The 21168-nt window shown below is 50.1% G+C and overlaps 1 long non-coding RNA gene across 1 annotated transcript; it reads right to left on the bottom strand.

Annotated features, from left to right (window-relative positions):
* Positions 1-2437: 2437 nt before the first annotated feature.
* Positions 2438-17517, bottom strand: LOC144889447 (uncharacterized). Its single transcript, XR_013621747.1, has 3 exons — positions 17455-17517; positions 17291-17347; positions 2438-2525 (listed from the first exon to the last, which is right to left on the bottom strand). It is a non-coding gene; the product is annotated as an uncharacterized LOC144889447 (long non-coding RNA).
* Between the last annotated feature and the right edge of the window lie 3651 nt (positions 17518-21168).

The following is a 21168-nucleotide window of genomic DNA, read 5'->3' on the forward strand; positions in this document are numbered from 1 at the left end:
AAACGACCCCAAAGACCCAAAACACCCCGAAGACCCAAAACACCCCGAAGACCCAAAACACCCCGAAGACCCAAAACACCCCGAAGACCCAAAACACCCCGAAGACTCAAAACACCCCGAAGACCCAAAACACCCCGAAGACCCAAAATACCCCGAAGACCCATAACACCCCAAAGACCCAAAACAACTCGAAGACACAAAACACCCTGAAGACCTAAAACACCCCGGAGACCCAAAACACCCCGAAGACCCAAAACACCCCGAAGACCCAAAACACCCCGAAGACCCAAAATATCCCGAAGACCCAAAACACCCCAAAGACCCAAAACACCCCGAAGACCCAAAACACCCCGAATACCCAAAAACACCTCAAAGACCAAAAATACCCTTAAAGGCCCAGCGGATCCAAAAGACCCTGAAGACCCAAATGGCCCTGAAGACCCAAAACACCATGAAGACCCAAAAGACACCGAAATGGTCAAAGTTGCCTACCCCTCTGATTCTGAAACGACATGTGGTGAGGCACGCAGAGCGCATATAAACATACATACATACATACATACATACATAGCGAACCATATACGTTTGCTCTATTATAATACTAATAATATCGTAAATATAATCGTAACAGTGCAAACCCTTTGTTGTTATTGCAAAAGTTTCTCGAAGGAAGCGGTGTATGGTTGGTTCATCTGAAACTTCAAACTTCTTTCACCTGAAAAACATTGCCCGTCTCCGCTCATCCCTCTCCTCCACGGCTGCAGAAACCCTCATCCACGCCTTCATCACCTCCCGTCTGGAGTACTGCAATAGCCTCCTCTATGGTTCACCCTCAAAAATCACCAATAAACTCCAAAACATTCAGAACTCCGCTGCCCGTCTACTCACCCATTCCCGGACCCGTGACCACATCACCCCCGTCCTTTACAAGCTTCACTGGCTCCCCATCCCCCAGAGAATCCAGTACAAAATCCTCCTCTTGACATACAAAGCCCTCCATAACCTGGCCCCATCCTACCTGGCTGACCTCCTCTCCAGACACACTCCCACCCGCAATCTCCGCTCTGCTGGTACCAACCTCCTGACCCCCTCCATCCGGACCAAATTCAGATCCTGGGGGGACAGGGCCTTCTCCATCGCTGCTCCCACCCTCTGGAACTCACTACCTCACACCATCAGAGACTCCTCCTCACTAACCACATTCAAAACATCACTAAAGTCCCACCTGTTCAACACTGCATTCAACATTCAACCCACAGCATCTAACCCCTGACTATCTCTTCTCCTTCTCCCTCCTTTTGCTTTAAATATTTCCCTATTGATTCTTGTCTTTTTGCAATTGTTGTTTTCATGTATTGTTATGCATTATGTTTTCCACTCTGTCAAAGCGCCTTTGGGCTTCTGGAAAAGCGCTATACAAAATAAATGAATTATTATTATTATTATTATTCTTCATTGTTGACTTTAAACAAGGAATAAACTCATACAGTCGTATTGTTTTAGTAATAATAATAATAATAATAATAAGAGCGTTAATACTAATAATATAGTAAATATAATCGTAACACTGCAAACCCGTATTTCCTCTCTCAAATCTGTTTGACATCATTCGTGAAAAGAGCAATCAAGCACAATTACAAACATCGCTCGTTTATCGTAATTCCATGATAAAACTCTTCTTTTTTTTTTTTACAAAGAGAGAACCATATTATAGTTATTTATCAAACATAACATATAGGGCGGTGTATTGTCACGATGCGCTGTTTGCTCAAACATATAAAATTAATTTAATTTCGTTTATTCGCACAAGAAATCGTTTTTCCTCTCTCAAATCTGTTTAACATCATTCGTGAGAAGAGCAATCAAGAAGAATTACAAACATCGATCGCTTATTGTAATTCCTTTATAAAACTCCTTTTTCACAAAGAGAGAATCATATTATAACTATTTATTAACAATTCAATAATATAAGCCGTCCTAAAGATTATTTTGCAGGATCATGCATCGGATGAAAGATTCATTGCAGAAAGTTGAAAGATCAATATCATCTTCACATCAACACCAACGACTTAAACGTTTTCTCACGTGGCTTGATTTGGCCAATAGCGAGACACGTAATGTAGTCGACAAGCTTGGTGACTCGCAAATCGGGTATTTACGAAATGATTATACATTAAAATGGATATAACCTTTTGGAAATGACATTAACTTTTCGAAACTTTTATAGCAAATGTCATAACATGTTTAGAAGTTCATTAAACACGGAAAGGGTACCCTGAATGGTAAGATGTCTTGAAGTGATAGGTATTTAAGCCGATCCGGACATTATCTATTTATGGAAGTGCGTATGGAATTGGCTGCGACTCGCTTTAGGCCGCCATTGATCGCTAAGGTTTATAACAGGCTGATCTGGTTGGCTTAGATGTGACGTCCGCCGTTCACCCGCATGGATCCATATCATGACGGCATGGGCAACAAACACGGAGCTTGCAAAACACCCTTGGCCGAACACAGATGTCCAAACACTGCATGCATGACACACAGATGGCATGGGACATGGCACCGACAGCCCCCAGAAACATGCTTTCATTTTGTTGTCTTGTTGTTGTAATATTGTAATCTTATTATAATCTTATTATAATAGAGCAAACGTATATACAGACTTGGCATTTAATATGGAATATTTTTTTTGTGGGGGTGAACTTACTTTTCAAGATGTCTTCGAACCAAAAGTTCATTGGAATTATGTTGAAATTATTCTAGATTTTGTTAATATGACATTTGAAAGAAACAAAAACCACATTTGACATTTCAAAACAAATAAATTGATCCTTGAAAGTGATGTAAACTGATATCGAACTCAATTCATGGACAGTACTGTGTTAAACTTCTGTACGTTTTCCAGAAGTAGCTCTTTATTTTGCACATTAGCCAACATTTTTTTAACAAAAACAAAAGTTAAATTACGACTGGGATTACGGAGAGTAAAATTACAGTTCAGTACTTCGTGTAACCCCCACGAGCATTCTGGAGAGCACGTACACGTTGGCGCATGCTGTTCACGAGATTTGCCAAGGTTTGGACAGGAATCGCTTGCCATGCAGTGACAATAGCCTGCTGCAATTCACGCACAGAGGTCGGCTGCTGGTCCAAGTGGTCGATTTGACACGTTAATTCTGCCCACAAGTTCTCTATCGGATTCATATCCGGGGACATGGCAGGCCACTCCATATGCTCTACACCATGGTCAGCAAGAAAGCGTTGGATCATGCGAGCATGATGAGGCCGTGCATTGTCATCTTGGAAGACAAAGTTTCCTCGAAAGGCTGCACGAGCAAATGGAAGCAATGTTTCTTCCAGAATGGCCCTGTACTTGAACTGGTTCAGGTTTCCATTCAGAACAACCAGGTCAGTTTTGCCCCCTGCATGAAAAGCAGCCCAAACGGTCACCCCACCACCTCCAGCTTGGACTCTTGGCACTATACAATCTTTGTTGTAGGCTTCATGCACTTGTCTGCGCACTCGGACGTGGCCATCTTCACGATAGACCAGAAATCAGCGTCGACGAGTCTGGCATTTCACTCAGGCCGACTGGGACGGTCTTCAAGCAGCCATCAATCGTCTGGATTGGTCTCCCATCTCCACTGCCTCTGACATCAATTCTTCCTGGGAATTCTTCCAAAGCAAACTGATCTCTCTCATGCATAGATTTATCCCATCTCGCCTTCAGTTGTCTTACCCTTCCTCCCGTCCATGGTACACTGAATCTTGTGGTGAGTCAGTTGCCCTGAAACAACTTGCCTTTGCCTCTTGGAAGGCTAATCCAACTGAAGGAAATCTCAGTTCCTTCCACCAAGCTCGGAACAAGTGTGTGTCTACCCTCAGGAGTGCCAGGAAGCACTATCTCTCCTCACTCAAGAATGAACTCTCAAACCTGTCTCCTTCCTCCAAATCCTGGTGGCGTCTGGTCAAATCCGTTTCTGGTGTTTGTTCCCACTCCATCCCCTCCCTTACCTCAAATGGCCACACAGTTGACATCGCACGTGACAAAGCCGAATGCCTCAACTCTGTGTTTGCCTCAAAATCCTTAGTCCCAAACCCATCTCTCTCTGTTCCCACCTTTCCCAGTCGAACCAAACTGCTCCTGGACTCTGTGACCTTCTCTCCTGACAAGGTGGAGGAGTTTTTGTCAAACCTCGACTCTGATTCTGCAACTGGACCAGATGGCATCAGCCCACGGGTCCTAAAATCCTGCTCTGCCGCTCTATCTCACCCTCTCTCTGTTCTTTTCACCCTATCTTTTGCTCAAGGTCATCTGCCAGCATCCTGGAAATCAGCAAACATTACCGCTTTACACAAAAAAGGTGCAAAAACAGATCCTTGCAACTACAGACCAATCAGCCTGCTCCCAATTATCAGCAAAGTCATGGAATCCATCATTGCTTCGGATATGAAATCTTTCCTCTTCTCCAATGGCTTGATCTCTGATCATCAATTTGGTTTCAGACCAGGTCACTCTACTCTGGACATGCTGCTTCTGCTGTCTCAACAATGGATGGAGGTCCTCAATGCCAAACAGGAAATCAGAGCTGTCTCCCTTGACATATCACGTGCCTTCGATACGGTCTGGCACCCAGCTCTGCTCACCAAACTCTCCTCCTATGGTATCCATGGAAATCTCCATGCATGGCTTGCGGACTTCCTCTCTGGTCATAGTCAACGTGTGGCCCTGAATGGATTTCTCTCATCTCCCCTTCCCGTTCAGGCTGGAGTTCCCCAAGGCAGTGTGCTGGGCCCTGTGCTTTTTCTGGTCTTTATCAATGATCTCTCCGACTCTCTGGAAAATCCTCTGTATCTCTTTGCTGATGACTCCACTCTCTGCCACTCCATTCCTCTTCCCTCAGATCGGCAGTCTGCAGCCTCCTCACTCTCTGAAGACCTGGACAAAATCACAGACTGGTCAAACATGTGGAACATGTCTTTCAATCCTGACAAATCTCACACTCTTACTATGTCTCTCCGAAAAGATCGACTGGACAACCCTCCCATCTACTTTCTCAACAATCCTCTCCAAGAAGTTCTGTCACTCAAGCTTTTGGGTCTCACCATCTGCCATGATCTTTCTTGGGAAAACCACATTTCCAAGCTGGCCTCCAAAGCCAGTCGCCGACTGGGCATCCTCCGTCGTGCGAAGTCCTTCCTAGGCACACCTGAGCTCCTCACCACATACAAGGCTTTCATCCGCAGCTCAATGGAATACTGTTCTCCCCTATGGGCTGGTGCTCCTGCCTCACACCTGGCTCGGCTTCACGCTGTTGAATCCAAAGCTTTCAGAATCATTGGAATCTCCCGCGATGAAGCTATCTCTGAGGGCCTTTCACTCACTCACCACAGGCAGGTAGGTGGTCTTTCTGTCTTCTACCGACTCCTCTCCGGCCTTGCTCCCCCAGCTCTCTCTGTGCTCTGTCCCCCAAATATTCCTACAGGTCGCACAAGATCTGCCAGCCACCCTCTGATGGTTAAACTGCCGAAATCTCGGCTCTCTGCTCACCTTCACTCTTTCATTCCTCTTTTCTCCCGCCTCTGGAACAAACTCCCATACTCACTTCAATCACACTCCTCCCTCCAGGTCTTCAAAACAGCTGTTCACCACCATCTCTTATCTTCCCCCATCCAAAACCTTGATCTTTTCTACCCCCACTAATTCACCCCAGATCCACCTTGTTTGAAATTCCAACTTCTTTCCTGGAAGTCTTGGCAGTGTCCATACGTTTTATACCTCTCCCACCCCCCCCCCCCCTTCCCATGCCTTCCCCCCAAAGCCCTCTCCCTCCCACAGTTCTCTCGATGTCTCCATGTCTCTCGGTCCCTGCTCTCAAATGTTGTGTTTGTGTCCTTCCCCCTCTCTCCCCATCTTGTCTACTGCTCCCGATGTTATTTGTTTTGTGTGTCTGTTTGTCTTTCTGTGTGATTAATGTTCGCTCTTTCACGAGCCTCGATCTTGTATACAAAAACAAAAATAAAAATAAAAATAAAAATAAAAATAAAGAAAAATAAATAAATAAATCTAGACTCGTCACTGAAGATCACGTGATTCCAGTGTCCTGGCTGCCATTGACGGTGCTCTCTGGCCCACTACAATTGGCGCTGGTGGTGTTGTCTGGTCAGGCATGGCTTTCTCAGGGGACGCCTGGCACGACAGCCTGCTTGAACCAGTCATTGGTCGACTAGCCTTCTGGATACAGGCACATTTGTCAGTTGCTGCCACTCAGCCCTAAGCCGATTAGCTGACTTGGTACGGCCATTGCGGCCTAACCGGTGCAGCTGGCGATCATCCCTCCTTGTGGTTCTGTGGGGACGTCCTGGCCTCGGTATTGGAGTAGGGACACCCCTCTGAGCATTTCGTTTCAGGATCTTTGACACCTGACCTTGAGTGATGCCATACTGCCGAGCAATAGGACGCTGTTTCATGCCGTAATTTCGTAAAGCCACCACTCCATGACAAACAGCATTGTCGAGTTGACGGACCATCTCCAGAGGAAGCGGCAATAACTTTTGGAGACGTGCTGCAGTTGTTTTCCACTAATACAGAACGCAACAACCCTTGTATACCCGACTGTGAAGCCAATCATCAAATGCACCTGTCCGTACATTTTGCCACGCCACTTGTGATATAATCCTGTTGTTGACTTCTTGCTGCGACAGACAATCAGTGACATGGTTCCTTTAACAAATAAATCACCAAAGTGTAAAAGAAACTCACCAGATTGATATACTGAGTTAAGAAAGTAAACCCAAGTCAAGAAAAAAAAAATATTCCATATTAAATGCCAAGTCTGTAGTTCGCTATGTATGTATGTTTATATGCGACGAAAACGTCTTCTTCTTCTTCAAATAAAATGACCACCCTCTTACTTAACCCTCTTCATTGCGTTAAGACTGCTGAGACCCCTCAGACCTTTGACGACCCTTTAATTCCCCCAAGACTCGTCAGACTCGAACAATGCTGTTTGTCATGGAGTGGTGGCTTTACGAAATTACGGCATGAAACAGCGTCCTATTGCTCGGCAGTATGGCATCACTCAAGGTCAGGTGTCAAAGATCCTGAAACGAAATGCTCAGAGGTTTGAGGGACTCTCTCGCGAGATCACGGCGAGGTCACGTCTTTTCGAAGCTGTTCCATGCGCTCACGCTTTCGAAGCTAAGTGATCTTTCACATTTATGTTTTTGGCGTATCTTTATCTTTCTTTCGGTGCATGTACCTATTGGAGTGACTTTAATAGGTTTCTCGGTGTTGGTTTTTCATACCTGTGTACAGAATCGTCGGTTTTTTTCGTATCGTGTATTCTGAGGCCTAGTGTAGTGCTAGTATTAGTAGGCTACCGTGTCCTCAGACCTTGGCTTGAGGCTTTTGTTTTTTGTCTCAGCGGTTCTTCGATCGCGCTGCAACTACTGTCGGTCTCTGTTTTTCATGGTCTTTTCACCCATACTCCCTTGTTTTAAAATCTCAAAAAAAAAAAAAAATTTTTTTTCCTTCCCTGTTCTTATCCGCTTGTCCGTTCTTATTTGTTCTTTCGTTCTTCGTTCTTTTGCTCTTTCGTTCTTCGTTATTTGTTCGTTCGTTCTTCGACCACGTTGTTCGAGCTCACATGATCAAGTTGTTAATACATGTTTCATCTGTCCCCTGAAGAACTTTATTATTATGTCATATTCTATAACACTTTTTTCTACTTCTTCTATAAAAGGATGCTTTCGACTTGCTCACCAATTCTATTCATTCAAAAAAAAATTTCCATCTCTTACAGTGCATCTTTCATTCATTCCCTAAACTCTCCAGAACTCCACCCATCCTTCAGCGTCCTCAAACGTATTTTTGACTCGAATGTCTCAAGAAACTCATTTTGCAATAAATGTTCGTTTCCCATAAATCGTACACTTTTCAAAATCCAATCTCACCCCTCCCCTCCAAATCTTCCCCATCACCCATCTCTGTCAAATCTTCCCCCTTGCCCCTCCCCCCCAAATCTTCCCAAACACCCATCCCTTTCAAATCTCCCCCCCTGCCCCTTCCCTCCTAAACTCCCCCCACACCCCTCCCCTCCGAGACTCTCCCTCACTCCTCCCCTCCTAGACTCCCCTCTCACCCCTCCTCCTCAAAGCGTCCTCCCCGCTTCTTCCCCCTTCCAACTTTCACCTTCATCTTCCTCAACCTTCTGCCTCACTCTTCCCCCTCCTCAAATAACACCTCACTGCGCCTCACCCAAACACCATCAAACCTTTTGTCCGCCCCATTCTTCCCTTTCTCCAAGTTATTCTGTAATCTCTGACACACCTGCAACAGCTCTCCCTACCTCTTCCTCCTCTTCCACATCCTGCCCTACCGCTCCCCCCCCTGTTCTGTATCCGATGCTCCCCCTTCCTCTTCCTTAACAGTATGGACCTCAAACATCCGGGGCCTTCGCTCAAACTTAACTGATCTCTCCATACAGGTTGCTTCTGACAAACCAGACGTGATCTGCTTAACAGAAACCTTCTTCCTTCATGATGTCTCTGATTCCTTGGTATCTCTCCCAGGTTACTCCCTCCTCCGGTATGATAGACCTGAGCCTCGTTCTGGAGGTGGGGTTGCTATCTTTATAAAAAACTCTCTTCCTCACTCGCCCTGCACTGCCCTCTCTCCACCTAACCCCCAGGAATACCTTTGGCTACGGCTTCCCCTTCGCTCCCACCTTTTGTTCATATGCGTGTTGTACCGTCCACCAAACAGTGATGACTCCATCTACATCTCGCTGTCTGATAATATGGACCAACTTCTATCTACCCATCCCAACTCTCTCTTCCTCATATGTGGTGATTTCAACTGTCACCATGCCAGTTGGCTGGGGGTGGGTACCTCTCTCACCAGCCATGGCTCTTCAGCAAAGGACTTCTGTGACTCACTGGGACTGACACAATCTGTCAATTTCCCAACCCGGATCTCAGTCAACGGAGCATCTTCTCTTCTGGACTTGGTTATGACTAACTTCCCTGAAAATGTCTGCTGCTCTTCTTCTGCTCCAATCGGCTCTTCTGATCATGTGCTTGTTAAAGTGGACATCTCTCTGACCATTCTCAGAGAGCCTCCTCAGCGTCGACGAGTCTGGCATTTCACTCAGGCCAACTGGCACGGTCTTCAAGCAGCCATCAATCATCTGGACTGGTCTCCCATCTCTACTGCCTCTGACATCAACTCATCCTGGGAATTCTTCCAAAGTAAATTGCTCTCTCTCTCAGGCACAGATTTATCCCATCTCGTCTCCAGTTGTCATACCCTTCCTCCCGTCCATGGTACACGGAATCTTGTGGTGAGGCTATTGCCCAGAAACAACTTGCTTTCGTCTCCTGGAAAGCAAATCCAACGGAAGGAAATCTCATTTCCTTTCACAAAGCCCGAAACAAGTGTGTGTCCACCCTCAGGAGAGCCAGGAAACAATCTCTCTCCGTTCTCAGGACCGAACTCTCTTATCTGTCTCCCTCTTCCAAATCCTGGTGGCGTCTGGTCAAATCTGTTTCTGGTGTTTGTTCCCCCTCCATCCCCTACCTCACCTCAAATGGCCACACGGCTGACTCCGCACGTGAAAAAGCTGAATGCCTCAACTCTGTGTTTGCCTCTAAATCTTGTGTCCCAAACCCATCCCTCTCTGTACCCACCGTACCCAGTCATACCCAGCTGCTCCTGGACTCTGTGTCCTTTCCTCCTGACAAGGTGGAAAAGTTTCTGTCAACCCTCGACTCTGATTCTGCAACTGGACCTGACGGCATCAGCCCACGGGTCCTAAAATCATGTTCTTCCGCTCTTTCACTCCCTCTCTCTGTTCTCTTCACCCTCTCTTTTGCTCAAGGTCATCTTCCATCTGCTTGGAAATCTGCCAACATCACCGCTTTGCACAAAAAAGGTGCAAAAACAGATCCCAGCAACTACAGACCAATCAGCCTTCTCCCAATTATCAGCAAAGTCATGGAATCCATCATTGCTTCAGATATGAAATCTTTCCTCTTCTCCAATGGCTTGATCTCTGATCATCAATTTGGTTTCAGACCTGGACACTCCACTCTGGACATGCTGCTTCTGCTTTCTCAACAATGGATGGAGGTCCTCAATGCCAAACAGGAAATTAGAGCAGTCTCCCTTGACATATCACGTGTCTTCGATACGGTCTGGCACCCCGCTCTGCTCACCAAACTCTCCTCTTTTGGTATCCATGGAAATCTCCACGCATGGCTGGCGGACTTCCTCTCTAGTCATAGTCAACGTGTGGCCCTGAATGGGTTTCTCTCATCTCCTCTTCCTGTTCAGGCTGGAGTTCCCCAAGGCAGTGTTCTGGGCCCTGTGCTTTTTCTGATCTTCATCAATGATCTCTCTGACTCTCTTGAAAATCCTCTCTATCTCTTTGCTGACGACTCTACTCTCTGTCGCTCCATTCTTCATCCCTCAGATCGGCAGTCTGCAGCCTCCTCACTCTCTGCAGACCTTGACAAAATCACAGACTGGGCAAACAAGTGGAACATGTCTTTCAATCCTGACAAATCTCACACTCTTACGATGTCTCTCCGAAAAGACCGACAGGACAACCCTCCCATCCACTTTCTGAATAATCCTCTCCAAGAAGTTCTGTCACTCAAGCTTTTGGGTCTCACTATCTGCCATGATCTTTCCTGGGAAAACCACATTTCAAATCTGGCCTCCAAAGCCAGTCGCCGACTGGGCATCCTCCGTCGTGCGAAGTCCTTCCTTGGCACACCTGAGCTCCTCACCACATACAAGGCTTTCATCCGCAGCTCAATGGAATACTGCTCTCCCCTCTGGGCTGGTGCTCCTGCCTCACACCTAGCTCGCCGTCACGCTGTTGAAACCAAAGCATTCAGAATCATCAGCTGGGTACGACTGGGTACGGTGGGTACAGAGAGGGATGGGTTTGGGACACAAGATTTAGAGGCAAACACAGAGTTGAGGCATTCAGCTTTTTCACGTGCGGAGTCAGCCGTGTGGCCATTTGAGGTGAGGGAGGGGATGGAGGGGGAACAAACACCAGAAACAGATTTCACCAGACGCCACCAGGATTTCGAAGAGGGAGACAGATAAGAGAGTTCGGTCCTGAGAACGGAGAGATATTGTTTGCTGGCTCACGGTTTGTTCACGGTTTGTTCACGACATTAAAAACATCATTGTCTGAGAGGGTCTGTGGGGGGTTTGAGTGATGTAGCTCGTGATCCAGGTGAGCTTCAGGACCCACGGTCCTACTTTTATGATTATTATACAAGCTGGGACAGGTAGAAAAGATATGTAACAATATATGACCAAAGAACAATTATCTTCTTCCTGATGTATTCCTGATGTATATATATATTATACTGTAGCGGTTCCCGCTGAAGGTACACAATCGCCTTGCACCTGCCAGGACATGGCCAGGGCGCGATCGCCATGCCGGGCTCGTCCGGACGGGCCCAGACGCGCCTCTCCTGGGCATGCCCGGACTCGCTGTTCCCGGACACGCCCGAACCACCCGGGCATGCCCGCTCTCGCCTTTCCAGGGCTCGCCCAGAGCGCCCGGGCATGCCCAGCCTCGACTTGCCAGGCAGCATCCAGGACGCCCGGGCATGTCCAGACTCGCCTTTCCAGGGCTCGCCCAGAGCGTCCGGGCATGCCTGCTCTCGCCTTTCCAGGGCTCGCCCAGAGCGCTCGGGCACGCCCAGCCTCGACTTGCCAGGCCGTGTCCAGGACGCCCGGGCATGTCCAGGCTGGCCTTTCCAGGACTCGCCCTTGACACCCGGGCATGCCCGGACTCACTGTTCCCGGGCACGCCCGAACCTCCCGGGCACGCCCAGTCTCGCCTTTCCAGGGCTCGCCCAGAGCGTCCGGGCATGCCCGCTATCGCCTTTTCAGGGCTCGCCCAGAGCGTCCGGGCATGCCCGCTATCGCCTTTCCAGGGCTCGCCCAGAGCGTCCGGGCATGCCCGCTATCGCCTTTCCAGGGCTCGCCCAGAGCGTCCGGGCATGCCCGCTATCGCCTTTCCAGGGCTCGCCCAGAGCATCCGGGCATGCCCGCTCTCGCCTTTCCAGTGCTCATCCAGAGCGCCCGGGCACGCCCAGCCTCGACTTGCCAGGCCGCAGCCAAACACGCCCGGGCAGGTCCAGACTCGCCTTTCCAAGGCTCGCCCTTGACACCCGGGCATGCCCGGTATAGCTTTTGCCGGGCAAACTTCCCGACATAAATGTGTATATACATTGCTGCCCGATAAACGGGCTTTTGTCAGAATACCTGAGCTGTTTTGTTTCAATAAAGCAACTCGGACGAATTCCGTCTTTGGTCGCGTCACTTCTTTCGACTCGCGTTGGAGCGCAGCTCCTTCACTGGTGACCTACCGACATGGACACGGCAGTGACTCTTAAACTGCCTACCTTCTGGGAGGCTCACGCAGCTGTTTGGTTCGCCCAGCGAGGCATCACCGCGGACGACACCCGCTTCCACCACGTCGTGGCAGCGCTCAGTTCCGCCACCGCGGCCCGCGCCCTGAGCCTCCTCGAGCACCCGCCAGCTGCCGTCAAGTATGACGCGCTGAAGACGCTCCTCCTCGACGCTTTCGCCCTCTCACCGGCGGCACGCGCACGGCGCCTGCTCGACCTGCCCGAGCTCGGCGACACGCGCCCGTCCGAGCGCATGGACTATATGCTCTCGTTGCTCGGTGAGCACTCTCCGGATTTTCTGTTCCGCGAGTTGTTCCTTTGCCAGCTGCCTCACCCGGTACGCCTCGCCCTGGCTGGCACGTCGATCACCGATCCCCGCGCCCTCGCCAGGGAAGCCGATAAGATCTCCTCGGCGGGCCAACACATCGGCACGGCTACCTGGAGCCTGCCGCCGTCCGAGGCGACGCCCACGATGCCCGAGCGCCCTGCGCGGTTGGAGGCCGAACTGCCGGTGAAACTGGCGGCCGCCACACCGCACCGACCGCTTCCGACATGACGGCCGGGGCCTCCACCTGACCAGGCGTGGTGTTATTACCACGCCAGGTTCGGACACAAGGCTCGGACGTGCCGACCCCCGTGCACTTTCGGCAAGTCGGGAAACGGCCGGGCCGGCGTTCATTCCCAGCCATGAGCGCCAGCCACTCGGGCAACTTGCTTTTTATTCGGGACAAAGCGTCCGGGCGGCGTTTCCTTTGTGACACCGGCGCCCAACTGAGCGTCATACCCGCCTCCGAGCAGGACAGGTGGGACGCCGTTTGCGGCCCCTCTTTGGTCACTGCTAATGGCTCGGCCATACGCACTTTCGGCCCGCGCAACGTCACCCTCTGCTTCGGCAGCCAGCGCTTTCAGTGGACCTTTGTGACCGCCTGCGTCCCCATGGCTTTGCTGGGCGCCGACTTCCTCTGCACGCACGGGCTGCTGGTCGACGTCAAACGTCGTCGCCTTGTCAACGCCGAGACCTTCAGCTCCCTGGCGTGCACGATGAGCAGCTCCGCGCCGACCGAACTGGCGTGCGCCCTCCCGATGGCGAACGAGTTCGCTCGCCTGCTCGCGGAATTCCCGGCCCTCACACGGCCGACGTTTTCGGCCGTCGCAGTGCGGCATGGGATCGAGCACCACATACCCACTACGGGCCCGCCGGTCTACGACAGGGCCCGCCGCCTCGACCCGGCCAAGCTCGCCGTGGCAAAGGCCGAGTTCGACGCGTTGGAGCACCTCGGCATCGTGCGGCGCTCCAATAGCGCGTGGGCCTCACCACTGCACATCGTGCCAAAGCCGGGGGGCGGATGGCGCCCGTGTGGTGACTACCGCCGCCTCAACGACGCTACCACCCCCGACAGGTACCGGATCCCGCACATCCAGGACTTTTCCGCCCGTTTGGCGGGACGGGTCATATTTTCCAAAATTGACCTGATACGGGGATACCACCAGGTACCTGTCCGGGCGGCCGACGTCCCGAAGACGGCCGTCATCACGCCGTTCGGCCTGTTCGAATTTTTGATGATGCCGTTTGGCCTCAAGAACGCGGCCCAGGCGTTCCAGCGCTTAATGGATGGCGTGCTGCGTGACCTGCCATTTCTTTTCGTCTATCTGGAGGACATCCTCGTCGCCAGCACATCCCGCGCCGAGCACCTCCTCCACCTCCGAACACTGTTCGGTCGCCTCAGCGAGCATGGCTTAATTGTCAACCCGGCCAAATGCCACTTCGGCACGATGACCGTTGACTTTTTGGGCCACCGCATCACCAAGACCGGGGCCGTGCCACTGCCGACCAAGGTCGAGGCCATCACCACGTTCCTGCGTCCCCGTTCCATCAAGGCCCTACAAGAGTTCCTCGGCATGGTGAATTTTTATCACCGATTCGTGCCCCGCGCTGCTCAGCTCATGCGGCCCCTTTACGAGGCCCTCCGGGGCAAGCCGGCCAAGCATGACATCGTTTGGTCCGCGGCCATGAACACGGCCTTCGCGAGCGCAAAACGGGCCCTCGCCGATGCAACGCTGCTGGCTCACCCGGTGCTCAACGCGCCCATCGCCCTCACTACGGACGCCTCCATCTACGCGGTGGGCGCCGTCCATGAACAATGGGTGGACGGGCTTTGGCAGCCACTCGCTTTTTTCAGCCGGCAGCTCTGGCCGAACGAGTTAAAATACAGCACGTTCGACCGCGAGCTGCTCGGTCTATTCCTGGCCGTTCGCCATTTCCGACACCTCCTGGAGGGCCGCCCGTCCACGGCTTTCGTCGACCACAAGCCGTTGGTCTACGCAATGGCCAAAGTCACGGAGCCGTGGTCGGCCCGCCAGCAGCGCCACCTCTCCGCCATGTCGGAATTCACCACGGACATCAGGCACGTCGCCGGCAAAGACAACGCTGTGGCCGACTGTCTTTCTCGGGCCAGCGCGAACGCGGTCCACCTCGGCGTGGACTTCGCGCTCATGGCGGCCGACCAGACCACCGACACCTCGGTGCAGGCCCTCCAGGCGGCGGACACGGGCCTCCGCCTGGCCGACATCCCCTTCGCAGGCACCGTCCTGCTCTGCGACGTCTCCCAGGGCCAGCCTCGCCCCATCGTGCCCGTTTCCTGGCAGCGCCGCATCTTCGCCTCCATCCACGGCCTTTCTCACCCGGGCCGGAAAGCTTCTCAGAAGCTGGTGTCGGCGCGTCTCGTCTGGCACGGCCTTCGACGGAACGTCCGCGACTGGGCCAATGCCTGTACGGCCTGCCATCGGGCCAAGGTCCACCGCCACACCCAGGCCCCGCTGGCACCTTTCACCGTGCCTGCACGGCGTTTCGACCACGTCCACGTGGACCTGGTGGGTCCCCTGCCCCCATCGCGGGGGTTCACCCACCTGCTCACCATGGTGGACAGGACCACCAGGTGGCCGGAGGCCGTGCCCCTCACCTCCACCACCACCGCCGACGTGGCGCAGGCGTTCATCGCCACCTGGGTCGCGCGCTTCGGCGCACCGGCGGACATCTCGTCCGACCGCGGCCCACAGTTCACGTCCGAACTTTGGGGCGCGGTCGCCCGCTCGTTGGGGGTCATGCTGCACCGCACCATGGCCTACCACCCCCTAGCCAACAGGTTGTGCGAGCGGTTTCACCACTCCATGAAGGCCGCACTCATGGCCGGCCTTCAGGACGACGGTTGGACCGACCGGCTGCCGTGGGTCCTTTTGGGCCTCCGCACGGCCCCCAAGGAGGACCTCCGGGCGTCCGCCGCCGAGCTCATCTACGGCCAGCCGCTCCGCGTCCCGGGCTACTGGGTACGGTGGGTACAGAGAGGGATGGGTTTGGGACACAAGATTTAGAGGCAAACACAGAGTTGAGGCATTCAGCTTTTTCACGTGCGGAGTCAGCCGTGTGGCCATTTGAGGTGAGGGAGGGGATGGAGGGGGAACAAACACCAGAAACAGATTTGAGCAGACGCCACCAGGATTTGTAAGAGGGAGACAGATAAGAGAGTTCGGTCCTGAGAACGGAGAGATATTGTTTCCTGGCTCACGGTTTGTTCACGGTTTGTTCACGACATTAAAAACATCATTGTCTGAGAGGGTCTGTGGGGGTTTGAGTGATTGTAGCTCGTGATCCAGGTGAGCTTCAGGACCCACGGTCCTACTTTTATGATTATTATACAAGCTGGGACAGGTAGAAAAGATATGTAACAAAAAATGACCAAAGAACAATTAGCTTCTTCCTGATGTATTCCTGATGTATATATATATTATACATCTATCTATAATTCCAGTAATCTCTGTCTGTCTGTCTGTACGTCTGTACGTTTGTCTGTGACCGCTGTTTCTCGACAACCACGGGTCCGATATACTTTTAACTTGCCAGGTATATTGCTGGGGACCCGAGGATGTGCCTTTTCAAGGTTTCATATTAATCGGACAATTACTTACCGAGCTATGTCCAAAAAACGATTCAACCAATCAGAGAGCAGCGAACGATCGCGTGTGCCGAACGTGGCGGGCACACTCTGCCTCGGATGGCACATTTGAGAGCGTATTCATTTATTTCACGTTTGCAAACTATGTTGGCGTTAAACTATGTTTTACAACTAATAAAAACGAATTTGCGATTCATTCGCTTTCCTGCGCGTTTGTGCACGCGATGGCGATTTCTTTACCAAACTCCGGAAGCCGTTCGCTTTGGACCAAACCATTGCATGTAAATAGAGGGGGGGGGATTGTCACCACTCGCAAGCCGTTCGCTTTGGACCAAACCATTTCATGTAAATAGAGGGGGGGGGATATAATTTTAGATATAGATATAGTACGGGCATGCCCTAGTATGATAAACTCGCTCTTCATACAAAACACCCGCATGACCCTTTATATCTGGATCAAGATTCCCACCCCAGGTAAACAACTCGATGGAGGCACGTCATAGAAATCCCACAGCCGTGAAACCTGCAACCCCCCCCCCCCACCCCCCCAAAGCCCTCTCCCTCCCACTGATCTCTCGATGGCCCTGCTCTCAGATGTTGTGTTTGTGTTCCTCCCCCTCTCTCCCCATCTTGTCTACCGCTCCCCATGTTATATGTTTTATGTGTCGGTTTGTCTTTCTGTGTGATTAATGTTAGCTCTTTCACGAGCCTCGATCTTGTATACAAAAAAAAAAAAAAAAAAAAAAAAAAAAAACATCGATAATATAGAAAATAATTATGGATCAAAATGTGATCGAAACACGACAAGATTCACATTCGTTTCCTCAAAGAAATACCATTTCTATTGCGAGCACAATGAATGTCATGACGTCCTGAAAGGTGATTCTCTTACTCACATGGAATGTGAAACGTCCGCACAACGCTCCTTGTTGTTGTCTCTTCCGAACATGTGTCTAAGTTGAAAAAGATTGAAAAGTCAATTTATTGTACATTCCCTGAGGTAGATATATCCAAAATCAAGTTTTCAAAAGTGCAGATGGGGGTGAATGAAATTATTTACTTCACACGCTTCCACGGGGTGTTTTTCTCCTTCTTTGGTGAATCGTGTGGAGGTGAGGAGTTCAGATCAACGTCTTTGATTGATGATGATGGAAGCATCTTTGATTCCCTGAAAAAGAACAGTTTTCTTTCATCCACAGCTTAATACAGGTGTGCTAAACCGGAAAACATGAACACATTCTCCATTTCAACAAATCTTTTCTTTCCTTCAGACACCACAATGACACATAAAACCAGGTAAAATAAAACTAGAGCGGCACTCGGTAGAGCGCATACCTCCACAGGTGAACAGTTTATGGTTTCTATCCACTGATTGGTCGGATCTGGATTCGGACCTGAACCAAAATATAATCAATTCGTCCTTGACAGCACCAACCTGTCCACCATGTTTCGTCTGACTTGTTCTAACTCCCTCACTCTCTTCAATCCCACTCCTCCGTCCAGGTCTTTAAAACACCTGTTCACCCCCATCTCTTATCTTCCCCCATCCAAAACCGTGATCTTTTCTACCCCCGTTAATTCACCCCAGATCCACTTTTTTGAAATACCGACTTCTTTCCTGGAAGTTCTGGCAGTGTCCATATGTTTTACACCTCTCCCACCTGAGTTATGGTTAAACTCGACATTAAAAGATTAAATTCACTTGATGTTGAGAAACAAAACCGTGTAAGGCACGTTACCTTCGTTGCATTCTCTTTCATAATCGAAAAATAACAGGTGCTTCAGGAAAACCGTCCGATACCTGCGAAAGTTCAAAGAACTAATAACGTAACCAGCTGTTTGTTGCATTAAAGCCGATTATTGTGACGTCACACATCACGTGGGATTATTGCTAGGTTACCAGATTTTTGTTGAACCAAACCTGATTATTGTGACGTCACATCTCCGTTGTTACCACGTGGTGCATTGTCGTCAAGCAAGCCTCCATCGTACAGTACATCAACAATAACGTTGTTAAAGTAAAAACCACAACATAATTTACTGTATTCGCAACATAATTGTCTCTTCCCTTTCACATCATAATTCTATAAAAAGGGGCGCACCTGTGCTGAAAACTTCCTGTCAATCAGACCAACGGTTGCAGAGAAAAGCAAGGCACTCGGTGGAGGGCATACCTCCACCAGGTGAACAGTTTACGTTTTGTATCCACTGATAGGCCGGATCTGGATTCGGACATGAACCAAAATCTATTGTTCTTGTCACCGAACCAACAGGTCCACCAAGTTTATTCATAACTCGTCCATAACTTCTTTTGACATCATGTTATACCAGAGAAATACCTGTGCTACGCACAGGTGGGAGGCCAGAAGCAAACAGGCGATGCAGATACGGTGAATGCTAAAGCATGAAATCAATAAATTCCACATTCCTGTAGCAACGTTGTCGTTGTCGCGGAACCGGCCAACGCGAGGCGTACTCGTGCCGGCAGCTGGCGTCGAAATAACGCCCGGAATAGAGCGTTCGGGGTTTCGTCGCCCATGAGCGACAGCATATGGTCCATTCGGACCGACGGTCGCGTGTCACCCAGCTCGGGGAGGTCCAAGAGGCGATCGGCCCGTGCGTCCACCGTGAGGCCGAACGTAGCGAGGAGGAGACGCTTGAGCACCTCGTACCTGTCGTCGGCCGGTGGGTTCCTCAGGACCGACACGACGCGGGCGGCCGCGCCGGCCCCGAGGGAGGCGACCTCGTGGTAGTAGCGTGTCTCGTCCGCCGTGATGCCTCGAAGCCTGAACTGGGCTTCGGCCTGCAGGAACCAGATCTCCGCCTGAGCTTCCCAGAACTCGGGGAGCTTTATCGCTACCGCGTTGGTTGCCATGGCTGTGGCGGGTTCGGGTGGTCAGTGACGGCTGACCAGAACGTCGGAGGTCACCAATGAAGCGCGGTGTTACACGCGCTGCTTGTAAGCAAGGAGGAAGCGGACAACGCGGTAAGTTGTAAGAGTCTTTATTCAAGAGCTCCACTGTAACACTGGAGCGTTCCGGGCTGCGCGCCCGGTGTATATCCCGCGACCACGCCTACCCCTCGGGCCCAACCAAAAGACCCAAAAGACCCCAAAAACTCAAAAAACCCCAAAGACCCAAAACACCCCGAAGACCTAAACACTCCGAAGCCCCAAAACACCCCAAAGACCCAAAATACCCTTCAAGGCCCTGAGGCTCAAAAAGACCCTGAATACCCAAAAACCCAAAAGACCCCAAAAACACAAACGACCCCAAAGACCCAAAACACCCCGAAGACCCAAAACGCCCCGAAGACCCAAAACACCCCGAAGACCCAAAACACCCCGAAGACCCAAAACACCCCGAAGACCCAAAATACCCCGAAGACCCATAACACCCCAAAGACCCAAAACAACTCGAAGACACAAAACACCCTGAAGACCTAAAACACCCTGGAGACCCAAAACACCCCGAAGACCGAAAACACCCCGAAGACCCAAACACCCCGAAGACCCAAAACACCCCGAAGACCCAAAACTCCCCGAAGACCCAAAACACCCCGAAGACCCAAAACACCCCGAAGACCCAAAACACCCCGAAGACCCAAAACACCCCGAAGACCCAAAACATCCCGAAGACCCAAAACACCCCAAAGACCCAAAACACCCCGAAGACCCAAAACACCCCGAATACCCAAAAACACCTCAAAGACCAAAAATACCCTTAAAGGCCCAGCGGATCCAAAAGACCCTGAAGACCCAAATGGCCCTGAAGACCCAAAACACCATGAAGACCCAAAAGACACCGAAATGGTCAAAGTTGCCTACCCCTCTGATTCTGAAACGACATGTGGTGAGGCATGCAGAGCGCATATAAACATACATACATACATACATACATAGCGAACCATATACGTTTGCTCTATTATAATACTAATAATATCGTAAATATAATCGTAACAGTGCAAACCCTTTGTTGTTATTGCAAAAGTTTCCCGAAGGAAGCGGTGTATGGTTGGTTCATTGTTGACTTTAAACATGGAATAAACTCATACAGTCGTATTGTTTTAGTAATAATAATAATAATAATAATAAGAGCGTTAATACTGATAATATAGTAAATATAATCGTAACACTGCAAACCCGTATTTCCTCTCTCAAATCTGTTTGACATCATTCGTGAGAAGAGCAATCAAGCACAATTACAAACATCGCTCGTTTATCGTAATTCCATGATAAAACTCTTCTTTTTTTTTTTTTACAAAGAGAGAACCATATTATAGTTATTTATCAAACATAACATATAGGGCGGTGTATTGTCACGATGCGCTGTTTGCTCAAACATATAAAATTTATTTAATTTCGTTTATTCGCACAAGAAATCGTTTTTCCTCTCTCAAATCTGTTTAACATCATTCGTGAGAAGAGCAATCAAGAAGAATTACAAACATCGATCGCTTATTGTAATTCCTTTATAAAACTCCTTTTTCACAAAGAGAGAATCATTTTATAACGATTTATTAACAATTCAATAATATAAGCCGTCCTAAAGATTATTTTGCAGGATCATGTATCGGTTGAAAGATTCATTGCAGAAAGTTGAAAGATCAATATCATCTTCACATCAACACCAACGACTTAAACGTTTTCTCACGTGGCTTGATTTGGCCAATAGCGAGACACGTAATGTAGTCGACAAGCTTGGTGACTCGCAAATCGGGTATTTACGAAATGATTATACATTAAAATGGATATAACCTTTTGGAAATGACATTA

This window comes from Myxine glutinosa, unplaced genomic scaffold (genome assembly GCF_964187855.1).
Source record: "Myxine glutinosa unplaced genomic scaffold, kmMyxGlut1.1 SCAFFOLD_3907, whole genome shotgun sequence".
Classification (NCBI taxonomy): domain Eukaryota; kingdom Metazoa; phylum Chordata; class Myxini; order Myxiniformes; family Myxinidae; genus Myxine; species Myxine glutinosa.